The sequence below is a fragment of the Anser brachyrhynchus genome, assembly GCF_964034855.1.
Source record: "Anser brachyrhynchus genome assembly, chromosome: 2".
NCBI lineage: Eukaryota > Metazoa > Chordata > Aves > Anseriformes > Anatidae > Anser > Anser brachyrhynchus.
In genome coordinates, this window is record NC_137695.1 from 147,120,751 (window position 1) to 147,133,919 (window position 13,169).

At 49.6% G+C, this 13,169-nt stretch overlaps 1 protein-coding gene across 1 annotated transcript in view; it reads right to left on the reverse strand.

The window, feature by feature from the left end:
• The window catches only part of EXT1 (exostosin glycosyltransferase 1), a gene marked incomplete at its 5' end in the record, with an annotated part of 172,961 nt that overhangs the window by 66,158 nt on the left and 93,634 nt on the right, over window positions 1-13,169 (reverse strand). The gene's annotated exons all lie outside the window — the stretch shown is intronic.

Below are 13,169 nucleotides of genomic sequence, written 5' to 3' on the forward strand. Positions count from 1 at the left end.
GGTTAGGGAAAGGTTCTGCACCCAGAGGGTGGTTGGGCACTGGGACAGGCTCTGCAAGAAAGTAGTCACGGCCCCAAGCCCATCGGAGTTCAAGAAGCATTTGGACAATGCTCTGAAATAAATGCTTTAACTCTTAAGTTGCACCGTGTGCCAAGAACCAAGACTTGATGATCCTCGTGGGTCCCTTCCAACTCTGGATATTCTATGATTTTAATTGAAAAAACAGCGCTAACACTGTTTGCACAGCAGACACTATCATCAAAGCGTCACCCCTCTTCAGCCAGGGATTGAAAACCATACTCTGGGTTCGGTCTTATCGGCATGGCAAAGGACATGCTGCCAGAAGTCCTCAAGGGGTTCCAGCACTATCAGGTCAACCACAGACGGCAACATGTCTCGACAGCATCAAAGGGAGCGTTTCCCATTCTGTTAGTTCAACCACATTAGTTTAACGAAAATGAAAAATGCTCCTTTTGTCCATCAAGACAAAGGCTTCAGACCAGCCCAGGCTGCTGGCTCAGCTGTTTTAGTACTGACCTGCGGCGTGTGTGTGTACAGAAAGTCTGGACTCCTTTCTTTCTGCTCTCAGTGTCCACGTGCTCCCAAGTGCCTACACCAAACTCTCCTTCTGCACAGACACTGCCTTTGAGCTTTCCTCATGGCCAGTCTAAAAAAGACCCTGAGACACTTTTTTCCCTGCAAAATGCTTGGCAAGAGTGGCCAGTGAGTGGGAAATTTGTTGTTGGTGGAGAAAAAGGCCATGTGGAAAGAGATAACCCCCTAGGAAACTGGTTTCTGAATGTGCACCAAAGTTTCCAGGCAAGAGGAGTCCATGCGAGCAGCTCAGGTTTTACCCTAAAAACCAGACGGCTGCATAGGTGCACTGAGAGGCTGAAGACTTGGGTGTTGCTACCACAAGAAATACCCGAGCTGCTAAGGGTGCTAAGCGTGTCCTGGCGTGATGGGTAGCAGCAAGGGCCAAGGAAGCACTCTGGCTGAAAAATAGCACAGGGTTTGTAATTGCAGCAATGCCGAGCATGTTTAAACCCTTCCTTAGAAAAACAGCCCTCTCACAAAGTAAAAAAAAAAAAGAAGTGCCTTTCAGATAGTTGGCATTAGCCACCAGGAGGCAGGCAAATCTATCCGAGTTCCTGCAGACCCAAAATGCAACCTGACAGCCGTGCCGCCCCTCAGCGAGAGGACAATGTGACCAAAGGCAGGCAGAGAAATGGCTCCTGTTCTTCAGGCCAAGCTTGACTGTGAGCAAAAATCCTTCCCAAAGGAAGTTACTGGGAGCCTATGGAAAGTGACGGCACAGCCTGTAATCACGGGAGACACAACTACAATTTGCAAAGCACCGGGCACAGCTCAGCCAGAAGCGGAAGGGCAGACGCTGGCCCGTGCCCGTTCCTTACAGCTGCTTTCCACCATGCGGCACCTGACAGCAGAGAAACCGCATATGGCCTTTTCCTTGCTGGCCAGAAAAAGTGGCAGCAAATTATCTGCCTCGTACCTGAAGAACTCGCCCAGGTGGAAGGGGAAATGATGGTTTCCTGGGCTGAGCGTGGCTGGAAAACCACAGGAGAAAGGAATGAAGGCATCTGTCCTCCTCCAGGAGCTTGTGCACAACGGGGTCACCCTCAAGGTCTGCCCACGTGAACACAAATGAGCACAAAGTCTGCTAAAATGCCGGTATATAATTATGAAAATATTGTGAGCATGGGTACAACTACGGTGCACGTCATAGGTACCTTACACCCTGAGAGAAGGCACTTGAAGGTAGCTGAATTATCTTGCCACAATGAAGGTATTTATACATAAATTACAGCAACGTCGCCCCTGCTAACGAGGCTGTCATCCCCCCCCTGTGATTTACTGGGATCTCGTAATGGAAAAGCTTCATTTCCTTGACACCTGCGCGGTAATGGGGGCGATAATTCCTCCTTGCCCGCCGGGGGTGCGGGGCAGGCCGGGTGCACGGGCCGGTCACCGCAGCGCCGCCGCTCGCCCCACTGCCGCCCGGGAGCCGGCCTCACCGCCGCCTTCGCAGGGTTACAGCTGATGGGTGTCTGCCCGTGTGTAGCAGCAGGCTTTGAGGAAACGGCATCGGCGTGGGAGTAATTAAAGCAAGGGAGGCTCGGCTGCAAGCTGACCATGAAACGTAAATGCTGCCGGAGTGAGTTGTTCCATAAGAAAAGCACGAAGCTTTAGCCTCGTTAGTGCTGCCCTGCATTTCCTTCAAAAGACAGCGCTGCTTTTTATCCATATTTCAGGTCCATCATGACTGCCACACTATCTCCCACTGCAGGCACCGCTGCAGAAGCAGCCCCCATGCACATGTGGAAGGGAGCACCAGGGAGCAAGAGAAGCAGGGGGGCGATCACCCAAAATCCCAGAATGGCTGAGGCTGGCAGGCACCTTTAGGATCCATCTGCTGCAACCCCAGCTCAAGCAGACACCCAGAGCAGGGTGCCCAGGGCCACGTCCAGGTGGCTTTTGAAGACCTCCAAGGAGACTCCTCAACCTCACCAGAAGGAAGGTGGGAATATCCTCTCGTCTCTCACCTTCGAGAAGGACAGGGAGGAGGACAGAGGACGCCCTGAAGTCCCTCGCAGCCAGGCAGTGCTGAACAAACCGGCGGTAGCCTGGGGACGTGGAGGGTTCATGGAGTGCTGCTCCAGCAGACACCATTCCTGGCATTCCTGCAGAAAGGCTTCAGCTTTCCTTTCCAGACTCGGTTCCAACCCAAACGTGAGATTTTAAGAATGCGACCTTGGTCCTTTGGCTCTTTTTTTTTTTTTCTGTTTATAAGGCAGTAAAAATATATTTATCTCAATTTCAAAGCAACAGTCATCCTCTGCGAGCCTAGAATTTCCAGCGTGGCAGTGTCCTGGCCCCTGGTGAAGGGTATAAACTCAGCCAGAATTACGGGAGTCGGGGTAAAGTCTGCATTTTTACTAAGCTGAAATTCAAACTTCCTTAATTAAAATACCTGATGGGTAAGCACTGGGACCAAGTACCAACAGTGAGCCGAAGGGCTGAGTCTTCTCCAGCTGTACCTCAGCACGGAGCAAAACTTGGCCAAAAGTCGCAGTAACCCGTTGTGTGTCTGCAGCTAAAAGACCAGCCTGACGTGCACCCAGCCTGGGCTGCCCCTTTGCTGAGCTCTGCACCTACCCATCATATTTAGAAAGAGAGGCAGTTCATACAAAAAATAGTTTGCTGCTACCCCGGCAATTAATAATTTCCTTTAAATCCACATAAGAAGTGAAAACGCTCCCTCACTCTTGGCAGGGCTGTCCTGCCGAAGAAGATAACGTGTTTACGAATGACTGTAACTGTACTTGGAGAGAAAACAGAAATCTGCTGGAGAGACTTCCACGCCATTTGCGAAACTTCCAAGTTTTAGCAGCCACATTTCTATCCTCCAAAGACCTGGCAGTCTTGCTTTAAAGCAAAAGAAAAGGAGAGGGAAAAGGCAAAGTGAAAAGAAAAACCCCTCCACTGGAAGAGAATTATTTATTTTGATTTTGTGTGAATGAGGGTGGAGGAAATCTGGCAAATTACCTTACACCATATTTCTTAGAGGTGTCACTGTGTGGTGTAACCCCTAAAGCCAGCTACTTCCAAAGGGTGCAGACAAGAAAAAAGTAATTTTCCAAGGGCGAGCTGGCTTCTTTTCTAGTGGTACTCAGAAAGCCACTCCTGACCAGGAGCTCACTGGGGCATTTTTTGGCTGGCAAGGCTGCCGCAAAGTGAACTGGAATAATGCTAAATGAGTGGGAATCCCTTTGGCTGCATTGCTAACAAGAAGCTAAAAGAAAATTATCTATTTACACCTTCATGCAACATCCTCTCCAATCATCTAAGCACAAAGGTAATCAGCATTTGCCAGTGATCGCTGTGTTGCATGGCTCATGGCAACCTCACGTTGGCCTCCTGGGCTGTATCATACGCTTCAGAGAAAAAATAATTATCACTGCAAGCCTAAACACGTAGAATAAATAGGAGATCTGACCAAGCGGCTGCAGTACCGTCCAGCAGCTTTATGAAAACGGAGTAATTGGTACCGCCATACCTTTAAGGCATATAAAAAGAGGACAAAATTGCACAAAGGTAATTTTATGCGCGGCATTCGGCATGCAAAGCAGATGGATGATTAGCGATTCAAGAATCAAGCACCTCTAACCAGCAGAGCGGCTGCAAACTACACAGCTTCCTATTTTGCTCATTCATACCCTCCCATAGCTATCACGACAGCGATTTCTTGAAAGCCCTGGCTCTCCAAAGTGAAAATTGTAATTGACTGATGGAGGCCTTTGTGAATAGCAGGACTTCGCGCCTAGCCCTCAGATGTACGTTCGGCCGCAGACAGGAGAACCCACATCCCAAAGCGCTGAAGTGCTTGAGAGGCAAGAATTAACTGGGAAATCACACCCAGAAGTGGGTCAGGTAAGAGACGCATACTTCACAGAGGCCGTGTGGACACGGGACAGGGCAGGAGCTCCACACCACTCCTGTCTTTTCCAGCTCTGCCTCTCTGGCAGACCTTGGGGTTGCAAATCAGTTGTCATCTCCACGGGCTAGCTTCCACATCTGCAAAATGGAAACAACAGTACCGATCTCCTTTGAAGAACTCTGAGATTTATGACTAAACAGCATTCTTTAAGATTTTTCCTACCATGTGCGTATGTGGCATACACATACGTAGTTCACAAAAGATTTTCTGTAGTGTCCCTGTTGTTCCTGCACTCCACACGGGGTGGAGAGCCACTGATCAGATTATGGCTTTTCAGAAAAGGACTTGGTGACTGCAGTGAATCATAAACTGAGCATAAGACAAAATACATCCTCCTGTTGGGAAAAAAAACAAAACAAAACAACAAAAAAAAAACCACCCGAATTCCCCAGCAGGCTGGAAGGCACGCACAGGAGCAGAGCCTGCGAGACGCATTAAGTCATCTTTCCACTGGTGTCAACAGCTCGTACAGCCTCAGCTGACAGAGCACGGGGTGACGCAGCACGAGAAAAATGTAGGGCAACTGAGCTTCCAGCAGAAGCCCAAGTGAGGCCACGCCGTACGCAGGGGGAACTGGAAAAGTCCTTGAAGGAAAGAACCGCAAGGAAGGCTGCGGATCGTGATGCTGAAGGGGCAAAGAGGATGAGGCTGGGATGAGCTGGCTCATCGGGACAACGTTTGGCTGCCCCATGGGGGACAGGACAACACGTGAAGGTTGAGGTGTTGGTATACCAAAGACAGCGCCAGTGCTCTGGAAGAGAAGCAGCGTGCTCCCGCTCGGATGCTGCAGCAGCTCCCGTTTCCATCGAGTTAACGTAACAGCATTTACCGTTCTGCAGGATGACACTGAGGGTCACAACGTTCTCCTCCACTTCTGGGAAACCTGCTGCCTAAAGCCCTGATGAGAAGACATGGTCCCCTCCTTCCCTCCCTTCCCCAGCTCCTGCAGCTTGGTCTGGGCTTCGTTCTGCTCCTTCCCCTGCTCCCTCCGGTATTTCCACAGGATCAGCTGCAGCACTTGTAAATAGAAGCAGGTCAGGACGTGCAAGCTATTCAATATCTGCACCGAAAGAGGTCAGGTGCCCAGGGAACCAAAAAGACCATTTTCCTCCTGGACAAGAAGCATTAGCACTTTCTTAACAAGACTGCGACCGGTTAAATTTAGCGACTCGGCACACACATCGCACAAGGTCACGCTGGCTTTTCAGAAGCCTATCTAGCCTCAAGATCATCTCACCTCATTTCTTCTCCGTATATTTGCGATAAACCAATTTGTCATTCATGGTAGAACATCTATCCTGTGAGTCATGTCTAGGCACAAAGATTTTTTAAGACCAGCGTCTGGGGGCACGAACAAAAAGGCTATTAATGGCAGCAGAGGCTAGGGACCGTCACAGCTTTAACTCACGCAGTTTATGAAGGCAATTTGTTTTCAGGTTATTGGTGATGATGGTGGATATCAGACTCACATTGCAAATATGAAGAAAGAAAAAAAATCAGGCACTCAAGAACCAGGCTAAAACCAAAGCTGCAAATGAGTAACTGTGGAAAGTATTACTGAAAAATATTACATATCCTCTTTCCTAGAATAGTTAAACCCATTAAAAAGAAGCCAGGCCTGGAAACTAGTTCGCCTACAGTCTCTTTTTTCTCATTTCCCCATTGTTTCTTAATACTTCATATTCACCAAGTGCAATATTAGATTATGACTGGCATTTCTCTTATGTGGCTTACATTAGAGAAGGGCCCAAGCAAGAGCCAGCTGGAATGAAGAAGGGAAAACATTTCCCAAAATTTTTCATTAAAAAAAGTATCTGGTATGAAATCCACATCTGGATTTTGCTGCTGAGACTTATCTCCATCTTACTTTTTTCAACCCCTTTATTATTTTTGCATATCTATTATTGAGTTTTCCTTATGCGTATGCCATTATGCATACTTGTGTTCCCAGACACTCTCACAGCCAATAAAAGCCTTTTCCACACAAAATCAGACTCTTTTCTCTGGTTACCAGCCCTGCTCTGGTGGAATGCCTACGCAGTGCTCAAGTCACCAGCTAAGTTGGACGCTACATTACACCCCGCTTGGGTCCTCTAGGTTGAACGATGACTCTCTAGATGCTGTTAAGCAACAAACCCATTTCACCTTAGGAGCTGTGTACTTGATTAATGAGAGAAAAGAAACAAAACAAAAGAAACAAAACAAAGAAAAAACAAAGAAGCATTTTTGTATGCAACTTTATCTACTTTTCCCCCGGTTTTAAAACCCTGTATGTTAGGTTACATGACCTAACACTTCAGAATGGAAGTTACTGTATGAACGTTTATTCATACTCATGAGAATAATATGTTCCTTCTCATATTTATATATGTGTATATACACTTCTACATAAACACATTATTTATGTGGGCATACACACCTCAAACGAAATGAATGTGTTTCGGTATTATAGCCCAAAAAATATTAGCGGTTATTTGCGGATCTTTTTTTTCCTGAATTTTCCATACGGCTCTCAGTGATTGAAAACAACTGCACTGCCAAGGTCTCCTTGTTAATGGATGTGTCAAAATCCCAGAGGTAAAAGTAGTGACTGCAGCTCCGCACATTACACTGCATTTCTCATCCATTTCACAGCGCGGAGCTGAAGTTATTTTTTAAGCCATATGGTTTTGCTCTACTTGCAACCTACAGCTAACACTATACTTTTAAGTGCATGAGTAGGCATTTACATACACAGAACACAAAACTCAATCTCCCAGCACTCATTTACATATATATCTTTGCACACACATGCGAGATTTATGTATAATGGATGCACTTAAGAAGCCCCTTCTGATTCTTGAGATATTGCCACCTCCAGTAATACGCTCCATGTCGGAGCGCAGGCAGGTGTCTCCGCTCCCTACTCCTTCCACATGCGACTGGAAGACATAAAGTGGTCTGTATGGGCATTACGTGTTTGTAATATATGGCGCATTTACACCCGGAGAAGTACTCCCCATGCATCCATTTTGAGCAGCCTGTGCATAGATTGCTGCATACATCACCGGTGCAATCTCATAAATCAGTCACCCCTAAATTGAATCTCCGCTGCCACAAGCATATCTCGCACGAAGATGTTATAACTCAGCAACAGTACAATAACCACCCCTCATGACCTACTAAAAATTGCATGCCCCTATCTGTCCTTGCTGCCTTGAAAGTTGATGGCACACCAAGCTGTTGTGCCCAGCTGTGCCCTTCTCTTTGGAGCTGAGCACCGCAGAGCCCGAGCCACCCGCATTTGTTAGCTGACCAAAATTAGGGCAGGCTTGTACAACCTGGTGCTTGATGAGGAGGAAGCGAGGCGCTGAAGACACCAAGGAGATCACCAGGAGAGCCAAGCCCAGCTCCACATCAGACATCACCCAGCGCGCTGATGCTTGTTGCGTGGGAGACAAGGACAAACGCCCAGGTAAATAAATAATGAGCGCTGGCGAGATGCTACCTTTTGTTCTGATTGTTCATTCATGAGGATAAAGCATCTCTACGGATGGGCTCGGCTCTCCTGAGCTACAGCAACACAGCCGGAAAGACAAACGACGAGGGGACCCTTCCCAAGACGAAATGCTGCGCAGCTGGGGCACGGACGACGGGTTGGATTTTGGTTGGGCATTTGTCTTCAGCAAGCCGGGGAGCAGGGTCACGGCACGCCGACACGCACGGAGAATATATGCTGGGGAGGAGAGTTACAAGGCTGTAAAACACACCGTGGGGTCCAGCTGGCAGCGCATAAACTAGAAGGGCGCTCAAAGGGTTTGTGGTGCAAAAGGAAAGCTGTGAAGTGTTTACAGCTGGGTTCAATGTCACTGTCTTATTTCTCTTTTACACAGTCCTATTATTCAGATGCTGCAGCGCGGGCCATTTTTACATTTCAGGGCTTTTGTGAAAGGGTCACTTCTATCTTACCACCTTCTCCCTGAACTACACCGCCGCAAATTTCAGCATTAATTCCTACCCGTTACCTGATCTCGCAGACAGTCATACACATAAATATTTGTGCGTGCCAATCATGCTGATTCAAGGGAATTATTCCAATATGTAAAGACAGGCGCAAAGGTAACAGCAGACAGGGTAACAGCAAATAACAGATGATGCATCCTGTTCAATACTCTTTTAAAAATAAACACATGCTAAAAGATACAGTAGCAGAAGCATTGTTGAGATTATTAACTAAGCTCAACGCTGCATGATGTTTTATTTCTGTTACTTGACTCTAAAGGAGTGAGTTAATAAAACGTATGATTAGAGTGAAACAGAAAAAAACGAGGGAGAAGCAGAGGGAAGGGGCTGTGCTTGTGTGTGTGGTGGGGGGCACGAGCCCCTCTGCCTGGAGTCGTCGTTACAACTGCCCGTGACAGCTGGGTCCCATCACCGCAGCCTGCATCCGACCACCCGATCCCCAGCACGATGTAACCAGCCACCCGCGTTACCGAACACCCGCATCGCCTGGCAGGCGTGTCAGCATCTCCAGGAATTACATCCCAGCGTCTACAGCCCAGCAGCATCTGGGCCAGAAAGTGTATTTGTTGTGCTTCTGCAACATACATGTGCACAGATGCGAGGAGACCCTGCAAAGACCGGGGAGGGGTTTTCTTTCTCCACATGTTGCTCCCAAAATAATGTAGAGTAAGGAGCTGGAGAGCTAACACAGCAAATCCTGTTTAGCGAACAACCCTTTTTCTACTTGTAGCATGTTCATTAGAAATTAGGCCTTTCCTTTTCTTTCCTTTTCTTTCATTTTCTCTTCTTTCTACTTCTCCTCCTCTCTCCTCTCCTCTCCTCTCCTCTCCTCTCCTCTCCTCTCCTCTCCTCTCCTCTCCTCTCCTCTCCTCTCCTCTCCTCTCCTCTCCTCTCCTCTCCTCTCCTCTCCTCTCCTCTCCTCTCCTCTCCTCTCCTCTCCTCTCCTCTCCTCTCCTCTCCTCTCCTCTCCTCTCCTCTCCTCTCCTCTCCTCTCCTCTCCTCTCCTCTCCTCTCCTCTCCTCTCCTCTCCTCTCCTCTCCTCTCCTCTCCTCTCCTCTCCTCTCCTCTCCTCTCCTCTCCTCTCCTCTCCTCTCCTCTCCTCTCCTCTCCTCTCCTCTCCTCTCCTCTCCTCTCCTCTCCTCTCCTCTCCTCTCCTCTCCTCTCCTCTCCTCTCCTCTCCTCTCCTCTCCTCTCCTCTCCTCTCCTCTCCTCTCCTCTCCTCTCCTCTCCTCTCCTCTCCTCTCCTCTCCTCTCCTCTCCTCTCCTCTCCTCTCCTCTCCTCTCCTCTCCTCTCCTCTCCTCTCCTCTCCTCTCCTCTCCTCTCCTCTCCTCTCCTCTCCTCTCCTCTCCTCTCCTCTCCTCTCCTCTCCTCTCCTCTCCTCTCCTCTCCTCTCCTCTCCTCTCCTCTCCTCTCCTCTCCTCTCCTCTCCTCTCCTCTCCTCTCCTCTCCTCTCCTCTCCTCTCCTCTCCTCTCCTCTCCTCTCCTCTCCTCTCCTCTCCTCTCCTCTCCTCTCCTCTCCTCTCCTCTCCTCTCCTCTCCTCTCCTCTCCTCTCCTCTCCTCTCCTCTCCTCTCCTCTCCTCTCCTCTCCTCTCCTCTCCTCTCCTCTCCTCTCCTCTCCTCTCCTCTCCTCTCCTCTCCTCTCCTCTCCTCTCCTCTCCTCTCCTCTCCTCTCCTCTCCTCTCCTCTCCTCTCCTCTCCTCTCCTCTCCTCTCCTCTCCTCTCCTCTCCTCTCCTCTCCTCTCCTCTCCTCTCCTCTCCTCTCCTCTCCTCTCCTCTCCTCTCCTCTCCTCTCCTCTCCTCTCCTCTCCTCTCCTCTCCTCTCCTCTCCTCTCCTCTCCTCTCCTCTCTTCTCTCTTCTCTCTTCTCTCTTCTCTCTTCTCTCTTCTCTTCTCTTCAAGGAGTAATTCTAGCTGACTCCATGGGAGTGATTCTTATTACAAATGAAAGGCTGAGGAAGGAGGGAAAAGGCTTAACATGTATATTAAATTTAAATACAGACATTTGACATTTGGAAAAAATTAATCTGCAGTATTTAACCGCAGAGCTGTACAAATTGGTGCTTTCTGTTTACATAGGAGGCTTATGCAGTTAATTCTCATAGTTCAATGAATATTGTATTTTAGCTTTTAACTCTATTAAGCTTATTTTTCTGTGATAGAGCAGAGGGGTCCAGGGAGCACAGTGTAGATTACACTTGGAGCAGATACCCTACAGACACGTCTGGAACGGTTTAAGGAACTCTTAAACTGACAGCCAGGATGCGATAGCTGTAGCGGAGGAAGGGCTGGAAGGAAAAAAAAGAAACACAAAGGTCGTTCGGAGAACACTCCTGCACCTTCCAGATGGCGGGCTGGGCCGGAGGCCGGCACTGGGCTGGCAGATGAACCGGGGCTGCTCTGCAGGCATGGGACACCAGGAATGGGATGCCCTCTGCTCTTCCCAGCCAGGCACTGGCCTCTGCAGCAGCCCAGGCAGGGGCCGGATCCTGCCCCAGACCCACTACCTTGCGCTAGAGCACAGCCCAACCGCACCGTCAAGATCAAGCAGCTTTTGTGCATCGCTTCAGATTAAAAAGAATAAAAAGAAAAAAAGAGGTATCTCAACGAACAAACAAAACCTGATTTTGTTTCTCGCTCTGCAACTGAAAGCAGATTATCTGCACGCTGGCGGAAACAGCGAGGCAGCTGAGCGCCCCGCATCCCCCCAACAACAGCGTGGGGCCTCATTTATCGCCGGTCCTGCAGGATGATCAGTCAAGCCCCGTTTTGACTGCTCATAAATTTACTTCTGGAGATAACGTGCTGTATGAGAGAGAAAGAAAGGGAGGCGAGGAGAGAGAGAGAAAGCAAGACAATGCCACTTATCCCCAAGGCAATCTTAACAGCTTTTGGCAATCTGATACAAATTGGATTGTAAAACCTCAACGAGCATCTAACGAAATTTGAGATGTCAACATATAAAGGTATTAACGTGTGAAGGAATCACGTCCCTTCTCCGTTTCTTTAAGTAAATAAAAGTTGGGAAGCTAACATCTGAAAAACCCAACTTGTCCTACGAAACACGCGCCTCAAGGAGGTGCTGGGCTCAGGGCTATCTGCGCCGCCCCGTACACCACAGGCCTCGCACAGCACGGATGTCAAGTTGTCAGAAGCACAAATCTCCACCATCAGTCAGGCTGATTAATATTTGAATAAAGCCCCTATCTGTACATACACGGGGAAGTATGTGTAAATGAGATATAGCAATGTAAGGGAGATTACAGATCCCCTACAACATGAGATTACAGATATTGCTTCTGCCTGGGGTCCGAGGTCAACATCACTTGATCTGGCTGATTTCACTACACACGGGCAAAAGTGTCTCCTTGGGCTGTAGGCTAAGGGCCCTTCAGGGTTTTTTGGTGCCCTTCAGCTCCAGGAGATAACACAGGCCCCTGGCTTTGACGGTGCTTGGGTTGGGTTTCTTTTGGCTGGGATCCAACTCCAGCCAAACATCAGACGGAGATGAGGTGCACCAGGGCCCTTCCGCTGGGAAATGCAGAAGGAAGACCCCCGAGGAGGCAGGTCTGTGTGTCCGAGTGTCCGGGCGGGGGTCTGCAGCCGGTCAGCGCTGCTCAACGGGCAGCAGGACATGGCCTGCAGCCTTGGGACCTCCACAGCGTGGCTTCAGGGTCTCAACATAGATGGGGCTCTCGTCTCTAAGAGCACAGGTAGTGCTTGCACACAGCTGATTGTGAACTCTGAGAGGTCGCCAGCACACGGTGCCAGGTGGAGATGGAGCAAGAGGCACAAAAATGGCTTGGAGCCAGGCAGAAGCCAAGAGCTGGCACCGGCTTTGGGTCATTGTCAAGCCCCGTGACGGCCAGGGAAGAGCTTCGATTGACCTTCCTCATCCTGGTGCATTTCACACACATCGGGGCGGGCTGAAATGCAGAGCTGAAGTCAGGCTGGGAGCCCCCGTTCCTCAAAAGCCTCATCTCTCTGCCACAGCTCATCAGCCGAGCACGCGATTTTCTCAGTCAACTGGAGCCGCTCGGAGCACCTCCCTCTGAAAGAAGGCCAAGGCCGGGGCTTCAGGGGAGAGGAGGCCAAAAACCCTGCCCTCCATGCCAAAAACCTTCAGCTCAGCGCGCTGGCACCGCTGCCAGCCTTTCGCAGGCCAGGAATTGAGGTTGTCCAGCCCGGGTGCTCGCAGGGCAGCACGAAGGAGAGCCCTGTGGAGGGCCAGGCCTCTCCGGCCCCGCGAACGCCCCTCGCCGTGGGGCTCCGGCCCTGTTGTTTCCGTTTCCCTCGCCACGATTTCTGTCAATGGAAAGGGTCTTAGAACAACAAAAGAAACCCCTCAGACGGCTCTGCTTTTCTGCAGCTTTGTTAATGGCCCGCCAGCCTCCAGTCAGTACAATAAGATCCAGAGGAGGATGCAAAGGTCACGTTAGGGGAGCACAAATCCCCCGACTTCAAAGGGAAATGCAAAACCACAGGTTTGGGCCCAGGATTGCCTGGAGCTTTCCTGGTTACCCGGGGCTCATTTCCCAGGGCCCCTGCACCCCGGTCAGCATTGCAGCTCCGCTCTGCAGCTCGCTGGTACCACTCTTCCACCGCTCCATGAAATTTAAAAAAATAAAAAATGAAAACAATATATATACA